The sequence below is a fragment of the Pinus tabuliformis genome, chromosome 9, assembly GCF_031772625.1.
Source record: "Pinus tabuliformis cultivar Carrire ecotype Pingquan chromosome 9, CPIR1, whole genome shotgun sequence".
NCBI lineage: Eukaryota > Viridiplantae > Streptophyta > Pinopsida > Pinales > Pinaceae > Pinus > Pinus tabuliformis.
The window spans coordinates 1,200,354,485-1,200,381,015 of NC_142307.1; the positions used below are offsets into that span (position 1 = coordinate 1,200,354,485).

The 26,531-nt window shown below is 34.8% G+C and overlaps 1 pseudogene; it reads right to left on the reverse strand.

Annotated features, from left to right (window-relative positions):
• The window catches only part of LOC149152843 (vacuolar cation/proton exchanger 1a-like), a 198,678-nt pseudogene extending 174,491 nt beyond the window's left edge, over window positions 1–24,187 (reverse strand).
• Between the last annotated feature and the right edge of the window lie 2,344 nt (window positions 24,188–26,531).

Here is a 26,531-nt window from a genome sequence, read left to right on the forward strand (position 1 = left end):
CGCTTCAAGCTGGCAGCTTCTAAGTAGATTGGAGCAAATTGAAGAATGGCTCAAGGCGCCCCGCAGCATCACCTTCCAGCACGTTCGGCGATCAGCCAACAAGGTAGTAGATAGATTGGAAAATCAAGGATCTGATCAGCAATTCCCTTTCTTCTCTAGTCCTCTGGGCAGTTCTAATGATGAGCAACTCAAACAAGACTGCACTCTTCTGGTGCAACAAGATCTATCCCTCCCAGATGCGGGTGTGCAGTACAGATAAGGGTACGAAGGCGGCTGGATGGGCTGGCGCGTGGTTCACACCCAACGCCATCTGGCCTCACTCGCTGCCAACCTTCATTCTCCTGGTAAGCTCATTTAATGCTGCGTTAATGCAACCCGACACCCCAAATTGGCATTTCTGCTCTTATGTCATGGCGCTCCTCCAGTTCTTCATTGTTCCTCCTCGGCGAATGTTTGGTATCCTTGTTGTCGCAGCGCTCTGCTCTCGGGTTAGTCCAGGGAATCGCTGCGCTCTGAAATGCAGGGTTGATTCTCAGCTAGAACTTCTGGCTTTCCAAAGACCTTCCTGCAACTTTATTTGCTGCCTGTCCTCCGCCATTATCAGTGCTTCTTTGAGCGAGGTTGCTCTCCCCATTCCCGTCTCTCCCGGCTTGCAAAGATTTGCTGCTCGTTCTGTTCCCTCGGCTCTATTCAGCATGCCTATATTGCGCCAAAGAATGGGCTGTAGAAGGGGAGGCTCCCGGGGGTGACCCATTCGCCAGCCCTCTTCCTCTTCCATGGACTCCTCCTCTTGCTCATCAGGATTCAGCTCTGATTACCATCCAACCACCAGGAGAGGTCGTGGACGTGGCCGGGGGAAATATGCTTTACAGTCAAGCTCTCATAATATTCATGCTCATACGGCCCATTTTCAAATTCCCTATACTCTCAGTAATCACTCTTTCATTGCTTCTGTAACTATTCAGCTGAGCGAAGGCACAGTTGGTTCGGTGTCGGCATCTCCAGATGTGACTACAGAGACGAGGGAGAAAGAGTCGCCTGGCACTTATCAGGTTCATAGCCAGCAGAACAAGGCTCCAGGTGGTTCGGCCTCCGAGGTTATGTCAACTCGGGAGAGTTTGAGTGTTCCTATTGAAGGCGGTTCTCCAAGCGAAAAGGGCAATCCCTCAGATGATGATTATTCCTCCAGTTTTGGTTGTCATATCGTGGAAGAAGCGCCTTCCACTGATCAAGATGCATAATAAGGTTTCGTTCTCTAGTTGTAGTTTCCATGTTTGTTTAAAGCTTAGGGTTTTGTTGCTTTTTTACTTAGATTACAATTCTGACTTGGGCAGCACTCCCATGATCATATGTAAAAGCTTAGACAAGTTGTTTCGGTATTCTGGTCAGTCTACATTTTTTCACAACGTTGTTTTCTATCTCAATGTACCAGTCATGTCTTGGTTCTAGTCAGTCATCAGCTAATCTTCTTGGATCAATTTTCAAAAATGTAATGTGAGTAAGTCACCTTTCTGGGCTAGACCTCTCAAGGCTGAGGCCTCTCTGTAAAAATATTTTGTATCAATATAGGAGTAGACTTATTAAAAAAAAACAAAACAAAAACCAAAAAACAAAAAAACAAAAAAAACAAAACAAAACAAAACAAAAAAACAAAAAAACCATGAATGACAAGTGAAATAAAAACCTCGGTATAGGCATGAGACAGTAGTAGCCTACAAGCTGGTAGACTTAGGGCACACTGTCATAGTCAATTTTGCAGGTGTTAGATAATATTTTCTTAAGTTGATATGATTTTGCCTTAATTGCTAATTGTCTTAAATGAATTTCGTCTTAATTGTCATTGTCTTAAATGGCCATTGTCTTAAATATTAATTTTTGTCTTCAAATATTTTTGTCTCAAACCTTTTTTGTCTTAAATATAAAGTTTTGTCTTAAAATATCTTTGTCTGAAATTGTTTTTGTCTCAAACTGTTTTTGTCTTCAACATAAAGTTTTATCTTAAAAGGTTTTTGTCTCAAATTGTTTTTGTCTTAAATTTTTTATATAAGACAAGTCAATTGATATTAAATTTTAATGTAAAATAACTAAAATAAAAAGTGACTTTTTAAGACAAAATATTTATTTTGTCTTAAAAAATGTCTTAATAGTGCCCTTTGTGTAGTAGTGTCTTAATTGGATTTGTTTGGATATCAAAAATCAAGAGTCATGATGCTTATTTTTCCTATATATATATATATATATATATATATATATATATATATATATATATATCATTTTTTTCATTTATTATTTAAAGACTTGTAACTTCTTAATGTTAATTGGTTCATTGGAATACAATATTTTGTTAGAGTGTCTTCATCTCAATTTTCTGTAGCTTATATTTTAAATATTAAAAAATATTAAACTTTTAATTGGCTTTGTTTGGATATCAAAAATCAAGAGTCATATGGTAAATATTTATTAAAACTTCACTCTATGTAAAAAGCATGTGTATACGCATGTGCACTATACAACAGTAAAGTTTCGAATTGGCGTTTATGTTTTGATGTTCTGCTTTTGTTGATTTTTTAAAATATTTTTAGGTATTACTCATGAAGTAATTTCTAAAATATGCAATTAATCTTTTCGGATGTAATTTCCAAAATCATTCATGTCATTACATAATCTTGGAAAAAATTGTGTATATATTAATTGGTAATGCCAACCTTTTGTATTTTCACTAGAAATTTTCCTTTAAATTCATGGTATTCTCTATTTTCATGGAAGATTCGCTAATGTCTATATCAATTTTCCAATGATATATATTTTCTATGTGTGTGAAGAAAGGACTATTTTGGGTGCTCTCTTGTTTAAGGACTTACATTTCTTGATAATTTATGTAAATTTGCATTTGGATACTTTTATGTTCAATTGTGTATAAAGAACATATGAGTTCTAAGATGCTTGCTGCATTTGGAAGTGACCATTGTGGATACTTGTCATAAAATGGGCTCTACAAAATAGTTGAATTAAGACCTTGATTTCGGGGTTAGTATGCATTAGAACATTGAGTATACTTCAAAATTTGTGCAATACTGAACTGAAGCTTTGACTTTGAGGTCAAATTCCATTTGGCCACCCTGCATACTTTAAGTTGTGAATTGGATCATGCAAAATACTGAAGCTAGGTCCTTGAATTTGGGCATAGTCTAAAATTTTTCCTCTGGGGAAAAAGACTTTTAATTATTGTAAATGGAAAGCTTGGTTGGTGGGTTTGGAACAGGAAAAATTATTTTGAGGCAGATTAAAGACTTATAGCTTCTTATTGTTAATTGGCTCGTTGGAATACAATATTTTGTTAGAGTGTATTCATCTCAATTTCGTGTAACTTATATTTTAAATATTAAAAAAATATTAAACTCTTAATTCAGTTTGTTTGGATATCAAAACTCAAGAGTCGTGACGCTTATTTTTCCTTTTATTTTTTAATGTATATATAATTTTTTCCATTTATCATTTAAAGGCTTGTAACTTCTTAATGTTGATTGGTTCATTGGAATAAAATATTTTGTTAGAGTCATCTCAATTGTATATTTTAAATATTAAAAAAATATTAAACTTTTAATTAGCTTTGTTTGGATATAAAAATTCAAGACGCATACCTTAAAGATTTATTAAAGCTTATCCCTATGGAAAAAGCATGTGTATACACATGTGCACTATACAAGACTAATGTTTCGAGTTGGCGTTTATGTCTTGATGCTCTGCTTTTCTTAGTTTTTTTAACTCATGATTTAAATTTCTAAAATCTGCAACGAACCTTTTTGGATGTAATTTCCAAAATATCCATGTCAATGCATAGTCCTAGAAAAGGATTGCATATTGCTAAAACTTTCTAATTTTTGTGTTTTCACAAAGCTTTCTAATTATTGTGTTTTGTCACGTGTTTAAAAATTGTTGAATAGAGGAAGAGTAAATTAAGGCTTTATTATTAGTTGAATCTACTTAGCCAAACCCATCATAAAAACACCTTTGATGTAATTATAAAGTTTTTTTATTATTTAAATATTAGTAAAAATTTCATAAATTTTCTCATTAACTTTTAAATCGATTTTCTATTTAATTATTCATATGCATTAATAATTTTTAACTTTGTCATATGCAAAAGTAAAAACCCATAAGAAAATGTCTATTAAAACTTTTATTATTATAACACTGTAGAGCTTATAAATTGGGCCAAATTATCAAGCTTAAGATAATCAAATGGTGAAAAGTATGTCAGTTTTTAGTGATGTTACGTGTGTAATGATACATATTTTTGTTAATGTTTCATGATGATACATATTTTACTTTTGTTGGTTGGATTTTTTTAATATTTAAATTATAATTTTTATTATATAAATAAATCTGGTTTTTTGGAAATATTTAAATTATATAAATTATACCGTTGAAATTATAGCTCTTTTTTAACCAAATAAAAACCAAAAACATTACCATTTAACTCATTTATTTGTAATTCAAATTTGTTAAAGCCTAAAATAGCATAAAATCAAAAAAACATTACCATTTAACTAATTTAGATATATTTATTTGAAATTCGAATTTGTTAAAGCGTAAAATAGCATATAACATTTATACGACAGTGAGTTGAATTTTTTTTATAAAATTTGCACATAGTTTTATAAAAGAAATTGGCGTCATGGAATTTGAGTTGCAGTACATCAAACTACTACGCATGTGAATAAACTTACCTTTTCAAATTTTTAGTTAATTGTATTTTTTTAATTAAGTATCAATTAATTTTTATTTTTATTCTTTTAACTAATTTTCAAACATAAATTGTGCAAATTAAAATTGGTTATAGTAAGGAATTATCTAATTTTTTATTTCACTCGTTTTTCATTGCAATGGAAAAAGGTTCATCAACATTACAAAGTAGAACACCCATTTCCCAATAGAAATCTTCCACTGTAGCTTAAAAAAAATCTAAAGAAAAAATATCAAGAAGCAAAAAAAAATCTATGAAGCAAGGCTATGAGCAGCTATGTAATGCACTCTCTTATATTGGAGGAGAAAGTGGAACCACTGGTTCAAATGTTTGTATTTTCTCTTATTGTAAAACACACAAATCAGAGAATGTAGGAAGAGTTTGATGACATTTATTTGGAATGGGGAAAAATAAATCAATAGAGAAATTTTGAAATATATGGGCTTCTTAAAGAAATTATAAAATAATAGTGGAAATAATAAAATAAAGTTAAATTACATCATCAAATTTTAGAGGGAAAAAATAAAAACTATTTTTCAACTCGTATGTTCAACTTATTTCCCTATGGGTTTACTCAAAATTTGAGTGGCAACATTCATTGGATGCAAAATTTGGTTCCTCATTTAAGGAGTACTCATGTTGCATGCTTTCAATGGACCATACTACACGAAAAGTGAGAAATACATGAAAAACGTTATTACAATCACATTTTTTCATGTATGTCTCATTTTCTGTGTAGCAGGGTCCATTGAAAGTATGCAACATGAGTACTCTTTGGATGAGAAATTGAATTTTTCATCCAATGAGTACCCCGCTCAAAATTTGAGTAGATCTTTAGGGAGATAAGTTGAAAATAAGAGTTGAAAAAGTGGTTTTATTATTTTATTATTTTTTAATCTTTTTACGTTTTTACTTCAAAAATTGTGAATCAACCCCCCATGGTTGACATCATCATCATGAATCCTATTGGATCTTATAAAGATTATTTTGGCTGTACAGTTTTCTTAGAAGGCCCATTTTAGACCTCAAAATACCTCTAATGAAACGACTGTGTTAGAGTGTACCTAAAACAGAGAAAACTTCTTTAATTAAGAAATTTAATAAACTTAAAAAGTTGAGACATATTGTTGAAGGCTTAATTCAAGCCAAGATCAATCCTAATAAGATTGACAGTTGGTGGTCCACATGCTTATTATCAACATCAAATTTATGTTCCCAACCTTGAAAATTAATGGGATGTAAACGGGAGGCGAAATATTGGTGTATCCATTGGAATATTGTTTTTCGCAAATCGCATAGCTTTCAATGTTTGCAAATCTTCTTATTAGAAGGAAATAGTAAGGAATATAGTTAACAATGTTATTTAGACTATGACAACAGAGTTATTTGAAGGGTGAGCTCGGATTGAAGCTAGACTTTATGACATTAAAGATAATTGGAAGGAATTTGGGGTCTCCATTGTCTCAAACGGTTGGACAGACATCAACCATCCTCCCCTTATCAATATTTTGGTTTCCAACCCAAAATGAGTTATGTTCTAAAAATCTCATAATACCACAAGAAAGACAAAAGATGGTCCATATCTAATGAGTCTCCTCAAAGAGGCAATAGAGAAAATTGAAAGAGAAAATATGGTCCAAATTATTATAGATAGTGCCTCAAACAATGTCCTTCTTGGTGGGTTGATTGTGGATGAATACCAACAATTTTTTGAATTCCTTGTTCTGTACACTGCATGAATTTTATCCTAAAATATATTAATAACATTGCATGGGTTGATAAAGCTATAACTAAAGCAAAGATGTTACAAAATTTTATTGTTAATCATGCAACATCCATAACAATTTATAAGAAATATGCAAAACTCTAGCTTCTTTGTTGCACCAAGACTATATTTGCCTATGCATTCATTATGCTTCAATGCCTTATTAAAAAGCATCAATCTTTGATAAAAATATTGGTATCAATGTATTGGCATCAATGTATTGTCAAAGGTGGAAGGGTTCTCATATTGGGGATGACTCAAAAGTTGAGGACATTATTATTGGTTTTTTCAGAGGATTTTTGGAGGAGAGTGGAAGATATTGTCACCCTCATTACACTTATTGTTTCCACCCTTTGCATATTTGATAGTAATCAACTACGCTTAGGGGATGTATTTGAGAGTATGAATCAAATGACAGAGAAACTTCATGACATAAAGGAAAATGAAAATTCTAGGATCGACAAAGACACTAGAAATGAATTGTGGGAGCTTAGTTTGTCAAAGTGGAAAATGCTTCATAGCACTCTTCATTCAATTTCATTCCTACTCAATCCTAAATGGTTTTGTAAGAAACCATCTTCAGATGTAAAGGTGATGTAGAACTAGAACACTTTTCTAGGTAGGCGTTACGATCGTAAGGATCACATTGCTTTATAGCTTGAGTTAGGAAAGTATTTGGGGTCAAAAGACCACTTTGCAAATGAAGATTGTGGATACAACAGAGAACAACTTGGAATCATAGACTTCTGGATGCAATATGGTACAAGGACCCCCTTGTTTCATCGGTTGGCTATTCATTTGCTTTCACGGGGATGCTCGATAACAAATACCTTTAATGTATTGATTTATTGTTTAAACAATTAAGTCTAATGTTCATTTTGGATTATTTTCCTTTTAAAATTTCAAATGACTATGGCTAACATAATGTAAATTTTATTTCACAGGTGACTAGTTCCTCTACATGTGAAAGAAACTAGAGTGAATATGTTTTTATCTATTCAACAAAGAGGAATCAGATAGACATAAAAATGGCACAAGATTTAGTGTTTGTACATTCAAATCTACGCTTGTTATCTTGATAACAATTAGATTGGACCCACGAGAATGTGAGATTATGGTGGTTCACAAGATGGTGGAGATGTTGAGCTTCCACCTGAAGTGCTACAAAACAATGCTAAAGACATATTTAATGATACCATAAAGTATACTAACCAAAATAATGTTTTTGGAATTGGCTCAATCTCAACAACCATTCTAGAAAATGAACTTGAAAATCTAGATTATTAAGTTTACTTGCATTTTGCATATGAATTTTTTAAAATGGCTTTAGAGTTACATTTATATTCAAAAGTATACATTGAATATTCAAATCTCTTATTTTTACAATTTTTTGTTATTTTCTTAGAATTAATAAAGGACTCAATTTTTAGATCTACAAAATTATCACGTCTATTTTAAAACTAAATCACTATTTATGAAATACTTTTACAATTTCACAAAAAAAACATTAAATATTTATGATGAATTCTTTATTTTATATTGTTCACCTTTAATCATATTTTTCCTCTCTCCTCATTTTTTATATGCTAAACCTACCAACTTTGTTTCTATGGATGATGTCAGTCTATTCAGCGGTTAGAGCTGATGAAAATTTTGCTGTAATTTCATATAAATTACAATGATTAAATCTAGTAGGTGAAAGTACTGATAGAATTATATGTATGATTTTCTGTTCATAAACAATAAATTGTTCTTCGTCTTATCATAATTGTAGGCACGCTCATGTATGCATCCGGAGAGATTACATTTTGCGTGGACAAAAAAACATTTTTGTGAGTACAGCCTAACATGTCTATACCAACCAGATTCCTCAATGGTTAATAAAATATTGATTATATATATATACTTTCATTTTCATTTTGATGTCATTAAATATTCGAGTATATCTTCAAAGTTCTGCTTCTCATTAAATAATTCGATAGATCTAATCGTATAAACTATTAGTTTTCAAGTGAGTAAGACCCAAATCCGTTTTGAGATCTTGGTATGGTCAAAGCATATCTTCGAAGCTCTACTTTTAATTAAAAACCTCCAGCAACCTATGGCTTTAACTCAAACTCTCAATAATGGCAGTGTATGTGTGTGTTTCAAATTCTGTTTTTGTGTGTGTGATTTTATTGGTTTTTATATCAATGAATGATTTGGTTGGTTTTGTAATTAATTATTTTAATTTTTATTTGTTTTTTATTGGTTTTTTAATTAATTATTTTAAAATTAAGTTGTTTTTTTAAGGTTAGAAATATTATTTCGATTCTAATTATTATTTTGATTTTTTCATATTAAAGGGTGTTGAGGTTTCCATTATATTTGGTGTAAAGTTGGCACAAGTCATTTTATGGATTATGACATTAAGCAAGCGCAAGTCATTTTATGGATCATTGCACAAGGTTAAATATTATTTGAATATTTCAAACCTCATATAGAGGTACGTAATGGACTCAGTAAGTGAATTCTATCATATTGGCTGAGCTGCTGGAAAAAATTGACAGTATAGACTACACAAGATCATTCTCCTTGGATGAGGGTAGTGACTAGGCAATGTAGATGCTTGGGAATTTTGCCCAATAGTTATTATCATTTACTAGTTTTTTTCTTGTAGCACTACTAGTCCTTTTTGTCTTCTTATGTCCATGTATGTCATGACACAACCAACTTGTCTTTATAAGTTTCTATTTACAAGATGCTCTAATTAGCAAGTGTTTTTTGTCTTCTCATGTCCATGTATGTCATGGCACAACTAGCTTATCTTTATAGCTTTCTGTTTACAAGATGCTCTAAATAGCAACCTCAAGACTCTAAACTTATTACCAATAATAATTTTTAGTCTATATAATCCACATTTGACACAATGTAAAACCACTAACTTCAAAAAAAAAAAATCTTTTAAAATGATTAAAATTGAATTAATTTTTGTATAAATAAATATTAAATTTAAATTAAATTAAATTTAAAAAATTGAGATTATATTCCCTTTCTAAATAAAATTTTGCACAATTTTAATAATATCTCTTAATAAATAACTCCTTTTTCAATTCGACATTAAAATAATCTAAATCCAACTCACTATGAAATTCAATACAACTTTAATATTCAATAAGAGAGAAAATTGTCGACATTAATATCAATTCCAACCGCTCACAGATAAGTACAGGATGGGAATTTCACGTATGGGGTGCTCACAAATGTTCATTGTGGGAAACGTGTAAGTATGGATAACCTCTACGAAAGGACACAAGTCCGTGTGACCATAGTCCAACTATGCAACTAGTTGATGTTGAAGATAATGGAGAATATCCTAGAATAGTGTGAGTTGGTTCATGTGACCTTAGGATAGGAATTAGTTCTATTTCTTAGGTTATTGTTCTAACTTCCATAAAAACCATGATTACTATATAATGTGTGATGTACATGAACAATGTAGAGCATTCTGCAGAGCCAGACTCTCCTGGTTCAGACTCTCTTTCGTAGAGCTGACCAGTGGGTTTTATTTCTTTTAATACAACATTGCCATTTTTATCATGGTATCAGAGCATCAGGGTTGAGGTACCTGTACACTGAGAGGAGGGTGCGACTAAACCGAAATCATCACAGGTTTCTAGAAAATAAACGCGACGATTACTCAAACACACTTATCATCACCGTCTCTGATATTAGGCGTATAGCTGCGACGATGTCGCAGATAAGTGGTGTACATCTACGACGACGTCTCAGATAAGTGGTGTATATCTGCGATGATCGTGTAAACAACAAAAAGGCTCTGTGGAGGCCAAGAGAAGGCTGCATCTTGGAGAAGGCTGCAGAGGCTGACAATAGAAGGTTGTCTGGAGGCTGTGAAGGAAGCCACGGTGATCTACAGGTGTGTTGCGAGATCAAACAACATTGAAGATCAGTGATCTGTCTTTGTCACAGATATGGGGTAAATCTAACATCTTCTTTTACCTGTTGATTTTTTTTTTTTGTCTAAATCGCCAAGATGAATAATAATATGTTTGAAGCATGCTTGAATGAGCATAACAAGCTTGATGGTTCCAATTATGCAAATTGGAAATTCAAGATGCAAACTCTGTTAGAAGTGCAGAGTGCTTGGACGATTGTCAATGGGGATGAGCCGAAGCCAGCGGCTGGATCAGCATCGATCCCAGATTGGGAGAGGTGAGAAGGTAGAGAAAAGACATTGTTGAAGATGTCAGTGAAAGACTGAATCATACCACACATTAGAGAGTGTAAGACATTGACTAAAGAGGTCTGGGGAATTCTTAAGGATTTGTATGAGATCAGGAATTCAAATCGTCTTCTGTTCCTGAATAGCAAGAGCTTATCCTTGAAGATGGAGGAGAATGAAACAATTTCTACCTTCATAGCAAGGATCAAATATCTGAAAAACAAATTGGCAGACATTGGTCATACAGTTGATGATACAGATCTTGTAACAATTACCATGAATGGTGTGACCAATGACTACCAAATGTTCATCACTGGGATAAATGCAAGAGAGAAAATCTTGAAGTTTGAAGAGCTGACAGCAATACTAATGAAAGAATAAGAAACAAGATTGACTCTGAAGCCCCAGAGTGATGATCTTGCATTGATGGTGAAGAAGAAATCCTTCAAAAGGAAAGGAAATCCGCAACAACAAAACAGAGGACATTAACAGAAAAGACCGAATCAGACCCAAGGTATGCATCCGAATAGAAACAAATCTGAAATTAAATGTTTTTATTGTGGAAAACTTGGTCATATTGTCAAGGAGTGAAAGAAGAAGAAATATCATGAAGAATAGTAGAAGTAGAAATGACACGCAGGTCATCTCGTGAATGAAAATCATGTGCAGAATTTCAGATTGTTTATGGCAGATTTTGATGAGAATGTTGATGCAGACATCTAATATGTAGATTCGAGAGCATCAACACATATGACAGGGAACAAGCATTGGTTCGAAGATTTTAAAGAAATCAACGAAGGAGCACAAATTTACCTAGGTGATGATAGAAGTCATTAGATCAAAGGGTGTGGGAAAATTTCTGTCATTCTACCTAATGGTAATGTAAAACAAATTCATAATGTCATGTATGTGTCTGGTGTAACAAAGAACTTGATCTCTATATCCATGATTACAAATCAAGATCTTAAAGTTGAATTTTTTAAATCTAACTGTTATACTAAAGATCTGCTAGATGGCATGAAGACAATCGCTACAAGAATCCAAACAGGAGGTTTGTACAAGTTGGATGTAAGACCTGCACCAGTTCGAGCCTTGACAGTCAAGAGTTTGACTACAGAAGAGCTATGGCATCAAATATTTGGTCATATCAATTACAATGATTTTCTGTTACTACAGAAGAAGGAAATGGTAAGAGAACTTCCTATACTAAAGCAACTACATAATGATTGTGACGCGTGTACATTAGGAAAAATGCATAGAGGAGAATTTCCTGCTCGAGTAGAAAAGAAATAGAGGGATATACTTGAATTAGTGCATACAGACCTGTGTGGACCCATGCAAACAAAATCATTAGGAGGTGCACTATATTTTTTACTGTTTATTGATGACTGCACAAAGTTTTCTTGGGTGTATTTCTTGAGTAAGAAGCGTCACACATTTCAATACTTTAAGGTGTTTAATAATATGATTGAAAGGCAAACAGGGAAGCAGATAAAAATTCTCCGCTCCGATCAAGGGGGAGAATACAGGAAGGATGAGCTTCTCAAGTATTGTAAAGACCATGGAATATTACAACAATTCAAAGTACCCCATACTCCTCAGCAAAATGGAGTAACAGAAAGAAAGAATAGAACATTGGTGCAATGCGCTAGAAGCATGTTGAAAGGTAAGAATCTGTTGAATGGGTTTTGGGCTGAAGCATTGAATACTGCGGTTTATTTGAAAAATAGGAGTCCTACAAAGAGTCTTGAGTTTAAAACTCCTTATGAAGCATTATATGGATTTAAGCCTGCAATAAAACATTTAGGAGTATTTGGGTCTAAATAATTTGCCCATATTCCAAAGGAAGACAAAAGAAAACTAGATTCAAAAGCCATCAGATGTACCTTTATAGGGTATTGTTCACAACATAAAGCTTATAGATTATTTAATCCCTCTACTCACAAAATTTTTGTTAGTAGAGATGTCAAATTCCATGAATAGGATCATGAAGAATCTGATGAGCACAGTGAGGAATGGGATATTCCGTACTTGGTGGAAGAAGAAGAAAAAAACAATCAAGATTAGCAGTAGACAAAGGCAGAAGATGAACAACAACAGCGGCAACATATACAACAATAGCAGTAGCAGGAGCAGGAAGAAAAAGAGAATGATGATTAGACAAGCTTTGAGGCTACCCTACCTATCAGGAGATCAGGTAGGAAAGCTCAATTGCCTGCAAGATATAGGGAAAATTCCTTTATAACTAGTATGATGAATGTGGTTGAACCTTCTGGTTATAAAGAATCAAATGAATGTAGAGAATGGAAAATAACCATGGAACAGGAATATGAATCAATAATCAGGAACAACACTTGGGAACTAGTCGAACTTCCTAAAGGAAAACAAACCATAGGTTGTAAATGGTTATACAAACCGAAGATTAATGCAGATGGAACCATAGAAAAAATAAAAGCTAGATTGGTAGCAAAGGGGTATTCACAAAAAGAAGGTATAGACTATGAAGAAACCTTCGCCCCTGTAGCTAAACTAAACACTATCAGAATGTTAATTGCTTTAGCTATTAAGAAACATTGGATGATACACCAACTAGATGTAAAGTCTACATTTTTAAATGGATAATTAAAAGAGGAGGTTTATTTAGAGCAACCTGAAGGGTTTTTCCAGAAAGGGAAAGAAAATTTAGTCTATTGATTGAAGAATACACTTTATGGACTAAAGCAAGCACCCAGGTCTTAGTATGAAAAGATTGACTCATCTTTTCTGCAAGCTGGCTACAACATAAGCAAAAATGACCCTAATCTTTACACCATGAAAGATGAACAAGGGTGCATAGTGATGATTTCTCTTTATGTAGACGATTTGATCATTATAGGTGATGCTACATATCTGATTAAAGAAATCAAGCAATAGATGTCACAGGTATTCGAAATGAAACACCTTGGAGAATTAAGATATTGTTTGGGTCTTGAGATCTAGAGAGATTCAAGACAAACATTTATGTCCCAAGGAAAGTATGCCAAAGGCTTATTAGAGAGATTTAGGATGGATTAGTGTAAGCCTGCAATAGTGCCATTACAACAGAACATCAAACTGCAAAGTGAAGATGGCTCAAAGGAGGCAGATGTGACACTTTACAGACAGCTGGTTGGAAGTCTAATCTGCCTAACCACCACTAGACCAGATTTTTTTTATGCAATCAACGTGCTAAGACAATATATGTCCAAGGCACTTGAAATCCATTGGAATGCATCGAAAAGTGTTTTGAGGTATATACAAGGTACTGTAGATTACAATATTATTTACACTGACTCTTCTGATGTTAGATTAATAGGATTTGTAGATTCAGATTGGGCTGGAAATGTAGATGATCGTAGATCCATAACAGGTCATGCATTCAACATTGGATCTGGAGTGATCTCATGGTGCAACAAGAAGCAGAACACAGTCTCCTTGTCCTTAGCAGAAGCTGAGTATCAAGCCATGTGTGCAGCAACGTGTGAGGCATTTTGGTTGCGGAGACTTCTCCAAGATGTCAGGGAAGAACAGATAGACACAACAACAATCAGATTTGACAATCATAGTTCAATCAAACTTGCTAATAATCCAGTGTTCCACAAAAACACTAAACATATTGATACACAATTCCACTTCGTCGGGGAGAAAGTGTGATCTAAAGAAATCCATTTGGTATATTGTAATACATGTGACAATTTTGCAGACATTTTCACTAAGCCTCTTGGCAGGATTAAGTTTGAAATGTTTAGGGGGATGTTAGGCATATTTGTGAACCCATTCTCCATTAAGGGGGAGTGTTGAAGATAATGGAGAATATCCTAGAATAGTGTGAGTTGGTTCACGTGACCACAGGATAGGAATTAGTTTCTATTTGTTAGGTTATTGTTCTAACTTCCCTAAAAACCATGATTACTATATAATGTGTGATGTACATGAACAATGTAGAGCGTTCTATAGAGCCAGACTCTCCTAGTTCAAATTCTCTTTCATAGAGCTGACCAGTGGGTTTTATTTCTTTTAATACAACATTGCCATTTTTATAAGTTGCAAAGGAAAAAAAATTGGTTTGAGAATGGGCAGTAAATGTGTGGCATTATATATGTTGACCGTTGGATAATTGACCTACCAAAATCCAACAGTGGGCATATAGAACCTCACACATTTATTTCCCATTTGCAAGCTAATGATTTTCAGCCATCTGCAAATGGGACAAACAAGGGAGAAGCTTATGTTGAAGAAAGTGTAACTAGGTTCGGTCTTCATAAATGTAATTTTGATCTTTGTACTTGTAAAAGAAAAGAATTATTATTTTTGGCATTATCAAGAATGGGTTTCTTGCCCATTTGATAGGTTAAGCACATGTTTGAGTGCTTCTAGGAAAGTCAAAAAGTCAATGTAGTTATTGAAGACCCCTTGAGGGCATGTTACACTATGTAACCTATGTAATTAGGTTAAAGATATGTGTCAAAAGTGATCCTCCAATGAAAAGACAAGTCTCCTCTTCAAGTTGGCTCAAAGAATGAATTTTGGTGCACTTAAAGTCAAGTCAAACTCACTAGTTCAAGTTGGCCCAAAAGGAGGGACAAATTCCTATATAAAGGGTCATTCTACCTCACAATTATACCATCAAGTGATCTATGAAATCAGCAAAGAGAAGAGGCAAGAAAGAAGTGTGAAAAGGGGCATAAAGTTGATTCTAGGGCAGTGAAGAAGAAGCAAGAGAAAGTGCATTTGGGAGGGTTGTTTTAGGGTGTAATTCTATCACACGTGCGAAGAAAGGAGGGCAGTGCTACAATCACATCAGATCCACAAGTGAAACAACATAACCAAGTTTGATTGGGCTAAGAAAATACTTCTAATAAAGCTTCTATCTCTAGCGAAGAAGAGGACACATAAAGCGAATGCAAGAGGAAAACAAAAGGGCTCATTTCAAGCCCTAGATCATGCAAATGTGTGAAGAATTCAGATCTGAAGTCAGGTAAGAGGATCAGCCTCTTAACGTGGAAATATCTCTTAAGAAAGGTCCCATTATCTAGCTTAAGTGTCAAGGAAAGGGAAGACTTCCAAGTGAAGTAGAGAAGGAAAGGAAGACTCCAAAGAAGAGGTCTCTAAGGAGACCTAGGCTTTCTGTAGTTGCTGGAAAAGAACCCTCAGTTGTTGAAAGAAGTGAAAAGGAAGAAGAAGGCGTTAATTGAAGGACAAAAAGAAGAAATATTGTATCTTGTGCTTGGAGGATCAACTGGTTAAGGGTCTAGGGTTTGGTATTTTTCAATTGAAGCTTCAATAAGAGAAATTTGCATAAGGGTTTTCTTCTCTAGGAGAGAGAGGTTTTGTCGTGACTGAGAGCCAACATATTGTGTTCTCGTCTCTTTTGTTTTGTTAACTATTTGATGAAGTAAGAGAACACACACTAATAATAATAAGAGAAGATTGTGCTAATCAGAAAAGTAAAAGTACTTCACAAATTGTTATCATCGTCAAAAGAATCTCATTATAACCTAGATGCCCTAGATTCTTCAACTTGGTATTGGAGTTAAGATGACACATCAAGGAAGGGCATCTCAAGAATGCATAGAAGATTGAAGCATTAAGATCAAGAAGAAAGGGCACACAAAGGTTGACGCATCAGATCTACAAGCAAGGGTTCTGTATCCATCAAAGACAAGGAGGATTACCATCTCCTCTCCTAGATCCATCAAGAAGGATTACTAGCCTAGGAACAACGAAAGAAGAAATCCTTCCATCTAAGGGCCTCTACAAGAAGATACATCCAAGAAGAGTCTCCATCAAATATCTTTCATCTTCAAAGAAAGACACCGAAAATCTAGGTTCATCATTGAAGATATCCCAATCTACACATTGAGAAGGTTTCATCAACAAGAAAAACTCTCTCAAGACACCGTGAAGGAAGCATCTTGAAGAACTCCAAGATCCAAGAAACCAAAACTCCATTCATCAAGGAAGCAATAAGATCTCCTCATCCCTAACACTCTCAAGTAAGTATTTTTATGTCCTCTTCTGAAAATGCCAAAATGTCTTTTTGAGAGGAAAGCAACAAATTGGTTGGGACTACTAATTTGTTTGCATGGAAAAAGAGGACTGATCTACTTCTTAAAGAAAATGAACCTCCAGACTGCATTAAAGGGAGTGTCATTGTTCCTGCTAAGGAAAAAACTCAAGCCCTAGCAATATATAATAAGGATGAAGCAAGGGCTCAAAGGATTCTGATAGAATCCATCAAGGACCCTCTCATTCCTTCTGTTTCCAAACTTGAAACATCTAAAGAAATCTATGATAAGCTAGTGGAGCTATTTTCAGTTAGTACAATTGGAGAAGTTTTATTGTTGCATAATGAATTGTATTAAATCAAGATCTCCAAGGAAGAAGGAATGGCCCCCTACTTCATGAACGTCTCTAAGTTGAGAGACCAACTACAATAATTAGGAGAAGTTATGTCAAATAGAGAGATGACAATTGTGGTGCTCAATGCATTACCTGAGGAATGGGGAAACTTCACATAAATAATATATGCCAAGAAGGAAGCTACCCCGTTGAATGAACTTTGGTCTCTATGCAAAATTGAGGAGACTAGACTCAAAGCCAAGGATGATGTGGGATCAAAGGAGCGGGCATTTGCTGCTATGGCCAAGAGAAAAGAGAAATTTGGCAAGTTTGGTCTACAGAGAAAGGGTAAAAGAGATATGTCCAGAGTCAAATGTTTTGGCTGCCAAGAGTATGGACGCTATAATAGGGATTTTCCTAAGTTCAATAAGGACAACAATGGGAGGAAACGAGAAGAAGCCCACATTACACGGGAAGTGAAAGAAGAAGATAAGAAGCAGAAGAAGGAGGACCCTACGGATCTCTACCATGATTGAGATCAACTTCTTCACATAAGTCTTCTTTAAATTTTTGGGTATCATAGGACATGTAGCAGTAGGATAGAATGCATGATTTATGATAATGGTATCTTCAGGAATATAGGAGCATTATGTAGAGATATCTTAGATAAAGATTTTCATGTAGGAAGGATGTAGCCATTAGATAACCTCATAAAAGCATAAAGGAATTATCATGATCAAGAAGAATCATCTTGGAAGGCCACTATTATCAGTAAAAAGGAGCATTTGCAAGCTGAGGACTACTAGGATCCTCTGGTGGAATCTTCAATAGAAGGTTCATGACTTTCAGGAAGAGTAGATGTCTCAATGGGAATTCCACTTATGAGGATTCAAGAAAGGATGATATGTAGGCAAGGAAAGATGTAACAAAACAAAGATTGAGGTAATCTCAAGCTAGGAAGCTATCAAAGGAAGCTTATATGATCAAGGAAAGAACTAAGATGAGGTATGTATGCATCTATGTTTTCAGTTAAAGTCATGTCATCATTTGTATCAATGAGTATGGGGAATTTCTCTGGTAGCATGGTCAAGGACATGATAGATCTCTTCGATTGAAGAAAATGCACGAAGGTATGGTTCACTCACTGATAAAAGTCAACATGAGAAATGCCCTCATATGGAATATGAGGTGGTTGAAAAAGAAAATCTATAAAGAAGAAAATGAGATAAAGATATAAAGGATAAGAGGACACCATGGACACTAGGAATCAACATCCGATAGATTTGTTGAAAGAATCTCCCAGAAGAAGGCATGAGAATTCTAACAAAGGAAGAAAAAGATAAAAGGACCCTTGACACCTAGAAAGGCCTTGGAGATGTGAAAATGCAGGATGCTGATGATTCAAGCCAACAAAATATGTCATGATGAAGGGCCATCTCAAAAGGTACTATTTGATTCAATGTTATGTTTTGATTTCTTGAATAATATCTAGATGAGTTCATGCAGGGCTACTGGAATAAGGGTTGTAAGTATAAGTACAACTACAATTCATGTCGAGGATGGAAATTCCTTAAATAAGCATGATGAGAAAGAAGTAGTGATATGAAGAAGGTTCTAGATATGTATCATGAAGGCCACTTTCCATGAAGAAAGGAATGAAATGACAAACCAAGAAGGAAAGTGATCAATGGTGATTCCCTACAAGGAAGAAGCTCAAATGAATTTCATGACATCAAGGAAAGAAAGTGATCAAGCAGCTAAAGGACCCACAAGAAGAAGTTATTGATGAAAAAGGAGAGTCCCTAGTTGAAGAGGGAACTCTAACAAGTCCCTAATTAAGAGGGAGCTTGGGAAATTCCTTGGTGAGAGCGAGCTTGGGAACATTCCTTCACAGGAATGGACATATCTTCCCTAGTTGAGAGGGAGAGAGAGACACAACTTTCTTGTCTTCACTTGGGAAGAAATAATAGAGGATTGGGTAATCATCTGGCATTTTATGCTCTTTGAGGATGTGTAGGGCATCCAAGACAAGAGCAGGCAAGACGATCGATATTCTTTGAGGGCTGGAAACCCAACACAAGAATAGTCCTATAAGATCATACTCAGTGAACACCTGGGTGGGTATGTACCTTGATAGACAATGATGAAGGTTTTTATAATCATTTGTCTCGCCAACATTGTGCTCTAATATAATGAGAGATAGAGTTGTTAGTCAAGGCCTTGTTGTGGAAACAATGTTGGTTATTATGATGCTATAACAGATGGATTGTCAATCCGATTTCTCTTATATGAATTCTTCACATTGAAAATGTCCAAACACCTTGTCATGATTTATGAATACATCCCTAGGTAAGAAGGAGTGTTGAAGAAAATGTAACTAGGTTCAATCTTCATAAATGTAATTTTTATCTTTTTACTTGTAAAAGAAAATAATTATTATTTTTGTCATTATCAAGAATGGGTTTCTTTCCTGTTTGATAGGTCATACACATGTTTGAGTGCTTCTAGGAAAGTCAAAAAGTCAATGTAATTATTGAAGACCCCTTGAGGGCATGTTACACTATGTAACCTACTTAATTATGTTAAATATATGTGTCAAAAGTGATCCTCCAAAGCAAATACAAGTCTCCTCTTCAGTTGGCTCAAAGAATGAATTTTTGTGCACTTAAAGTCAATTTGGCCCAAAAGGAGGGACAAATTACTATATAAAGGGTCATTCGACCTCACAATTAGACCATCAAGTGATCTATGAAATCAGCGAAGAGAAGATGCAAGAAAGAAGTGTGAAAAGGGGGCATAAAGGTGATTCTAGGGCAGCGAAGAAGAAGCAAGATAAAGCGAGTTTGGGAGGGTTGTTTTAGGGCTTAATTCTGTCACACGCGAAGAAAGGAGGGCAGTCCTACAGTCACATCAAATACACAAGTGCAGCAACCTAATCAAGTTTGATTGGGCTAAGAAAATACTTCTAATAAATCCTCCATCTCTAGCGAAGAAGAGGAAACCTAAAGCGAAGGAAGAAGGCAAGTAAAAGGGATCATTTCATGCCCTAGATCAGCCACACATGCAAAGAATTCAGATTTGAAGTAAGGTAAGACGATCAACCTCTTGACTTGGAAATATCTCTTAAGTAAGGTCCCATTCTCTATCTTAAGTGTCAAGGAAAGGGAAGATGGCCAAGCGAAGTAGAGAAGGAAAGGAAGACTCCAAAGAAGAGGTCTCTAAGGAGACCTAGGGTTTTTGCAGTTTCCAGAAAAAGAACCCTCAGTTGTTGGAAGAAATGTGAAGGAAGAATAAGGCATTAATTGAAGGACAAAAGGAAGAAAGATCATGTCTTGTGCTTGGAGGATAAACTGGTCAATGGTCCAGGGTTTGGAATTTTTCAATTAAAGCTTCAATAAGAGAAATTTGTAGAATGGTTTTCCTCTCTAGGAGAGAGACATTTTTCCCCAACTGAGAGGCAACATCTTGTGTTCTTGTCTCTTTTATTTGGTAATTGTTTGATGAAGTAAGAGAACACACACTAATAATAATAAGAGAAGATTGTGCTAAGAAGAAAAGTAAAAGTACTTCACAAATTGTTATCATCGCTAGAAGAATCTCATTATAACCTAGACGCCCTAGATTCTTCAACAACTTCCTCCCACCATCCCCTTTAGTTGTGGGTTAGGTCAGGCGCTACCCACAATCACTAACTGACTATGAGTGGAGGGGCCACGACCCAATAGTGTTGGAGAATCTAATTCCAACCACCTGCTAGGTGTCATAGTCGTCCATCCAAGTGTCATAGTTAGTTGAGTTTAGTCCAACTATCTTGAATTCAGTTCAGTCTTACTACAGTCATTTATTACTGATGTCTCCAATGTAATTATTTTACTGATTCGTAATATTGAAAAAAATAATCCTCTGCTCCACTGTTTCTCTTCATTTTTGTCACCATTGAAGAACCTACCCCGTTGCTCTCATTCTTCTGTACACTCAAGTGTATCACAGCACCTCGAAACTTCCTATGTAGCTTCTCCTCTCTTTTGGTCATGGAATTATATGGCAGGAAGCTATTGGAGCATTGTGGTTGTGTACATCCACCTACAAACTTATGGACAGTCTGCGATAATGAAAAGACTAGATTGTTATTTTGGACCATTAAAGGATTGAATGGCATGGTTTCTCAATCTGTTTGGTTGGCTTTATTGGACTATATGGATGGTCATCATCACCATAATTTATAGCTCCATTGTTCACCTTCATCCCAAGTGAATTCCTAATCATAGATATCTAGATAAATGAGAAGGGATTGAGGATATGTTTAATTATAAATACATGGATAAATAAAAAGGAATTGAGGATGGAAATTATTTTTTGGAATTAATCTATTTTAAAGAGTATTCGATTTTTATAGAACTTTGTGTAATTCATAGCATTGAGTTTCAAATTTCGCAAAGATTTGCACCTAATAATAATATTATACTCATAAAAATATCATTTTACCATTCAAAGTTAAAACTAACCCAAATTTAAACCCAACCTTGTTGTTAGTTTATATAGAGAGAGATACACTATTACATCACCTATATATAATGATATGTCCCGCAATAGATAGATATATGTTCAAACCTTCAATTTTCAAAATCTTAGTAATACCATGCAATTGATAATAATAATTATCATAAGGGAAAAAATGGAAAAAAAATGATGTTTTCATATAACAAATAAAGAAGCAGCAGTCAGTAAAGATTTGAATAATTTAGTTGGTGAATGATAAATATGTTACAGTTCAAATATAAATATTGACAGTAAAGCAAGTAGGAACAACCTCTAGGGAAATTTAGAGAGTGTATCACCGTATTGTAAGTTTTCCCTGGTAAGGAAATAAGGAAAAACATTCTAATCTATAAATCTGCAACTTACAAACTTGTTCTTGAGAGTGAATAATACAGCGTTAGCATGCTCCGCTGCATTGCCTATGATCGGTATCAAAATTATACTGATAAAATTCACAGATATTACCCATGATTATGCTACACCCTGATCAAACCATGAATCTCTTTTGTAAAATGAACAAGAACAACATGAAATAATCGACTAAATTAGTTTAACATTTGAAAATAGCTAATATTTACCTCAATGGTGTCCGCAATATACTGAGAAAGCAGGGAGATAACAACAGTAAGAGCATAGATCTAGACAATGGAACTAATGAGTCCTATGGATGGTTCTTCCTCATTTTATTCCTCTTCCCTTTCCTGCAATATAAGTACAATGTTATATTTGCAAGTACCAATCAAGAGCTAGAACCAGTATAATTGCTATAGTTACACTTTATTACTTAGTTATTATACCTAACCTTCCTCAAATAGTTGCATGTGCCTCTTTAATTGGAAGAACAAATATGCAGCATAAGCTGCCAACATGATAATGCTACTAACTCTAAACAATTTTAGTGTGGATACAACTGCTTCACTATATGCCATAGACCATTGAAGAGCCAAGGGTAGCATGAGACATAATGAGGCCATCATAAGAAGATTGGAATTGATTCCAAAAACAACCTACACATCATTTACCAATACAACACCCAAGGTGAGTCCCCATGAATGAATTCTTTTGGTGGCCTAAATATATTCATAAAGATTAAAAAAATATATCACTTGCCTTGTCAAACCTCTGCTCTTTTTTCATGTTTGCTAATCCACCACAGAAAAGAGATGTACCAAGCACAAGAAGTAAGTTGGAAAGTACAAACCCCAATAGAGAATACTTGACCACATTGGTCTTGCCATGGTAAAGTGCAAACACTCCAATAAGCATCTTTGTTGCATTTCCACACGTGGCATTGTGTAGTCTGCCAACTGCAAGGGAAATTTACAATAGACTTACATTAATTTCATTCTAATGTCGAGCACTTTCTCAAAGGAACAAGCCATCAGTGACTCAGTAGTCCAAATACATGATAAAAATACCACATGTTGGTCAGGTGTAGAATGCAATTTGTCTGCAACATTTACATCAAAACATCAGAATGTAAAACCAGAAAATCATCGTCATTTATGAAGTTTATGCATTTCCTAGTGTATATACATATGCAATACAAGGTACATGGAACTCTAGGACCATATATTGGGTGTAAATTTCACATAACCAATGTATAAATGTATGAAATTTTTCACTTACTCTATGATAAATCCTAGACGTTCAGCAAGAGGTGTAAGACCAAGAAAACTTATGAGGAACACCCAAACCTACAAACAAATCTATACTCCAATTTTTGGAATGTTATACATATACTTTAATTCTATATATATAGAGGAAGAGATAAAGACTTCTACTGACATTTCCTAGTTGAATCCTGTCAGCTATAATAGCTAAAGGGACCAGAGGGAACAAGAAGCTTAATCTGGTTCCCATAATTACTTCATAGAGGTTACATAAGAGTAATCTCAACCATTTGTATCTGACTATCAGCAGAGTTGCTTCTAGCTTTCTCGTCTTAGAGAAGAAGACAAATGACTATGAGCCAATTATATGTCTTTATGCTCATAAAAATCCATGTTTGTTGCTTTTGAATCAATTGATGGGTTGCTAACAACTTGGGAAGACATGGTGATGAGAAAATTCTGACTATATCAATTATGATTTCTAACTGATCAATAGGTAGAATGTACATACACTTGTTCTAGATGAAATCAGAATACTCAACTAGTTCTAGATTGTGTCACTAGAGAGTAAGGCAAGGCATTAAATTATAGAGTTGAGCTGAAGAAACAGATATTGCATCGTCTCTTCTAGTATATCGTGTTTCTTCGCTACACAAAGAAAGCGGTGAGCTTAAGTAGATTGCAGATTCTCGGAATATTATGGGACCTGATGGACATGGGTGCGGTCAAAAAATTGACCACGCCTATGTTAGTCGAATCCCAGAATATTCTGGGAATCTGCAATCAACTTAAGGATGGCCCAAAGAAAGTATTGTGTCCATCCCATAGAGAATTTACATATTTATAGGTAAAATCTTGAGTGCATGACCCTTGTTTGTTTTTAAGAAACTTGGTGACCCTACAAAGTCTATTACCAGAAACAGAATGATGGGAACATTCATGGCAAAAATGGCTATAGAAACCCTATGGCATGGGAAATGTCTTATACGGTCATTATCGTTCTCATTGGCCTAAAACTCGTTTCATGCAAAAGTCATTTCTTACAGCTGACATGCGAACCGTTTCTCCTTAGTTTTCAAATTTTTTTCCCAACTGGATTTAACTCCCATTATGGGGTGCCCCCCAATGCTGCAAATGGCTGGATTTAGACAATATCGAGGTTGTTGGAGATTCCCTCTAGGTGATCTGATGGATTCAAGGCTGCAATTCTCTTGATGTTCCCTCACTTTGCAACTGGGCACATATGATCTTGAAGCTAAGGTCTTCTTTCATGGAGGTCTATTTCCAACATATCTACAAGGAGAAAAACTTTGAAGTAGGCCTTCTTTCTAAACGTCGGGTGCCCATGCTTCCTGGGTATATGTTCTTCGAGGCCTTCCAAAGTGGGATGATCTGTGGACAAGGGTTGTTTGAGCTATAAGCTCTGCTCTCTGCTAATTTCTCTCTGTCATTCAGAATCATTCCCTGCGCTGATGCCACTCCTCTGTTTTCTCTTTCTCTATTCTTATGACGTTGGTCTCTTTGCAATGTAACCTCTTTGGGAGGCAAGGTATTTTTGTTGGTACTAAGATCTAGTTTGTTTTTGACCTCTTGGAAATTAGTAAAGTGAGTTGACACCACTGAAAAAAGACCAATCGAACATGTAAAACAATCCTATCAATATGAGACTGTTCCATTTTTTTCTACTGAGGAAAAAAAAAAAAAACCTCTCATTCTAAAAACTCAAGATTTTCTTTTAGTTGTGAATGAAAATTATTTTTCCTATTTTTTCCCAACTGGCATTAACTCTCGTTCCAAAAACTCCGGTTGTTTTTTTGAGTTGTGAATGAAAACTAATTTTCCTTTTTTAACTTTGCATATGCTCAAATTAATTTTCCATTTTTAGCTTTGCCAGCTACGCATGCAAAATAAATTGTGGTTATGACTACTAGTAAGGCAAGCTTTTCAAGGATTTAAGTTGTAGAGGAGAGCATATTATCATTCACTAGACGCATATCAGAGCCAAGCCAAGAATTTTCAGGTGCACTTACAACCAATCTGCGCAATTTTCCTTTCCTTCCGTCACCATGTCCTGATAGTCTTGAAAGTTTTATTAATGAAAATATATAACTTTTATTACAGAATGGGTTCTTTACATATCATAGTATGTTAGTAAAGTTATGGTCTTATTTGACGATGGAATGTATGTATGTTTATATATTAGCCAATAATAAGCCCTTGGTTCAATTCTTCCCACGTTCTCTTAGGATTTCATACTCGGGTTCAATATTTTCTTTGTAGATCGTCAATTTCTTTCTAAGTTGTAACTTGTAAACTCTAAAAAAAACAGACTAGAAAATATATATTTGTTGCTACAATTGTTGATACATGTAATCAATTTTGATTCTATATATGATAATTAATTTGTTTTCCATATGCAAACAAATTAATTGATCATGTGGCCAAAGTTGGTTAGCGGGTAATATTTCTAATAAATTTCAAGTTAAGAATTCTAATAAACTTCAAGTTAAGAAATCTCACCTCTTGAATAGTCTGGAAGAATGGAAATATGTCCTGTTCTCTACGATTTTTTTACATACTGATGAACCAATCGAATTTACCCATATTGCCTTTGCCATATGTTTCGTCGGTAATGGTTTTAGTGGGTTTCAATTTAGGACAACGACCAAAATTTATTGGGTTAAATACATGTCTCCAGCTCCCTTAACCCTTAAGGTGCAGTTTGCTTTGCTTTATTGTTACAATGTTCCAATATTAGGATCATCGCTAATTTGGTTTGAAATCCCTGTGAGATCAGTATTGAGAAAGTCCAGTCGTTTAGGGCAGATTTCCACAAAACATTCAAATGAAATCATCGTAGTGATGCCAAAGGACTTAGTGTCTCACTTCTCTTTTGAAAATTTTGTCCCATAGAGGTTGTCCTAATTTCTTCTATCTACTTGTTTTAGATTCTATGGGGCTCTAAATTTAGATTCTATGGTGTTACACAAAAATATCGTCACCATGATTATTTGCAGTCAGTATGGGTCTATCATCACTTGTACTGTCATCCTAAGCAAGTCTCAGACCTCAGTTCTTCAAATCAAGCTTTGAAAATGAGAGAAAGACTTTAAAAATCAATGTAACTCTCGTTCCGCACTTTCTCTCATGGTCACCTGTGGTCCTGCACCTTCTGTGTACAAAACCTACGGACCTGCCCGCTCTGTCCCTAACGGTGTAGGTGCGGACCTCTGTGAAAGTCAAAAGGTGCAAGTTTTATCTTAAAAAACTCGCTTTGGGTTAATT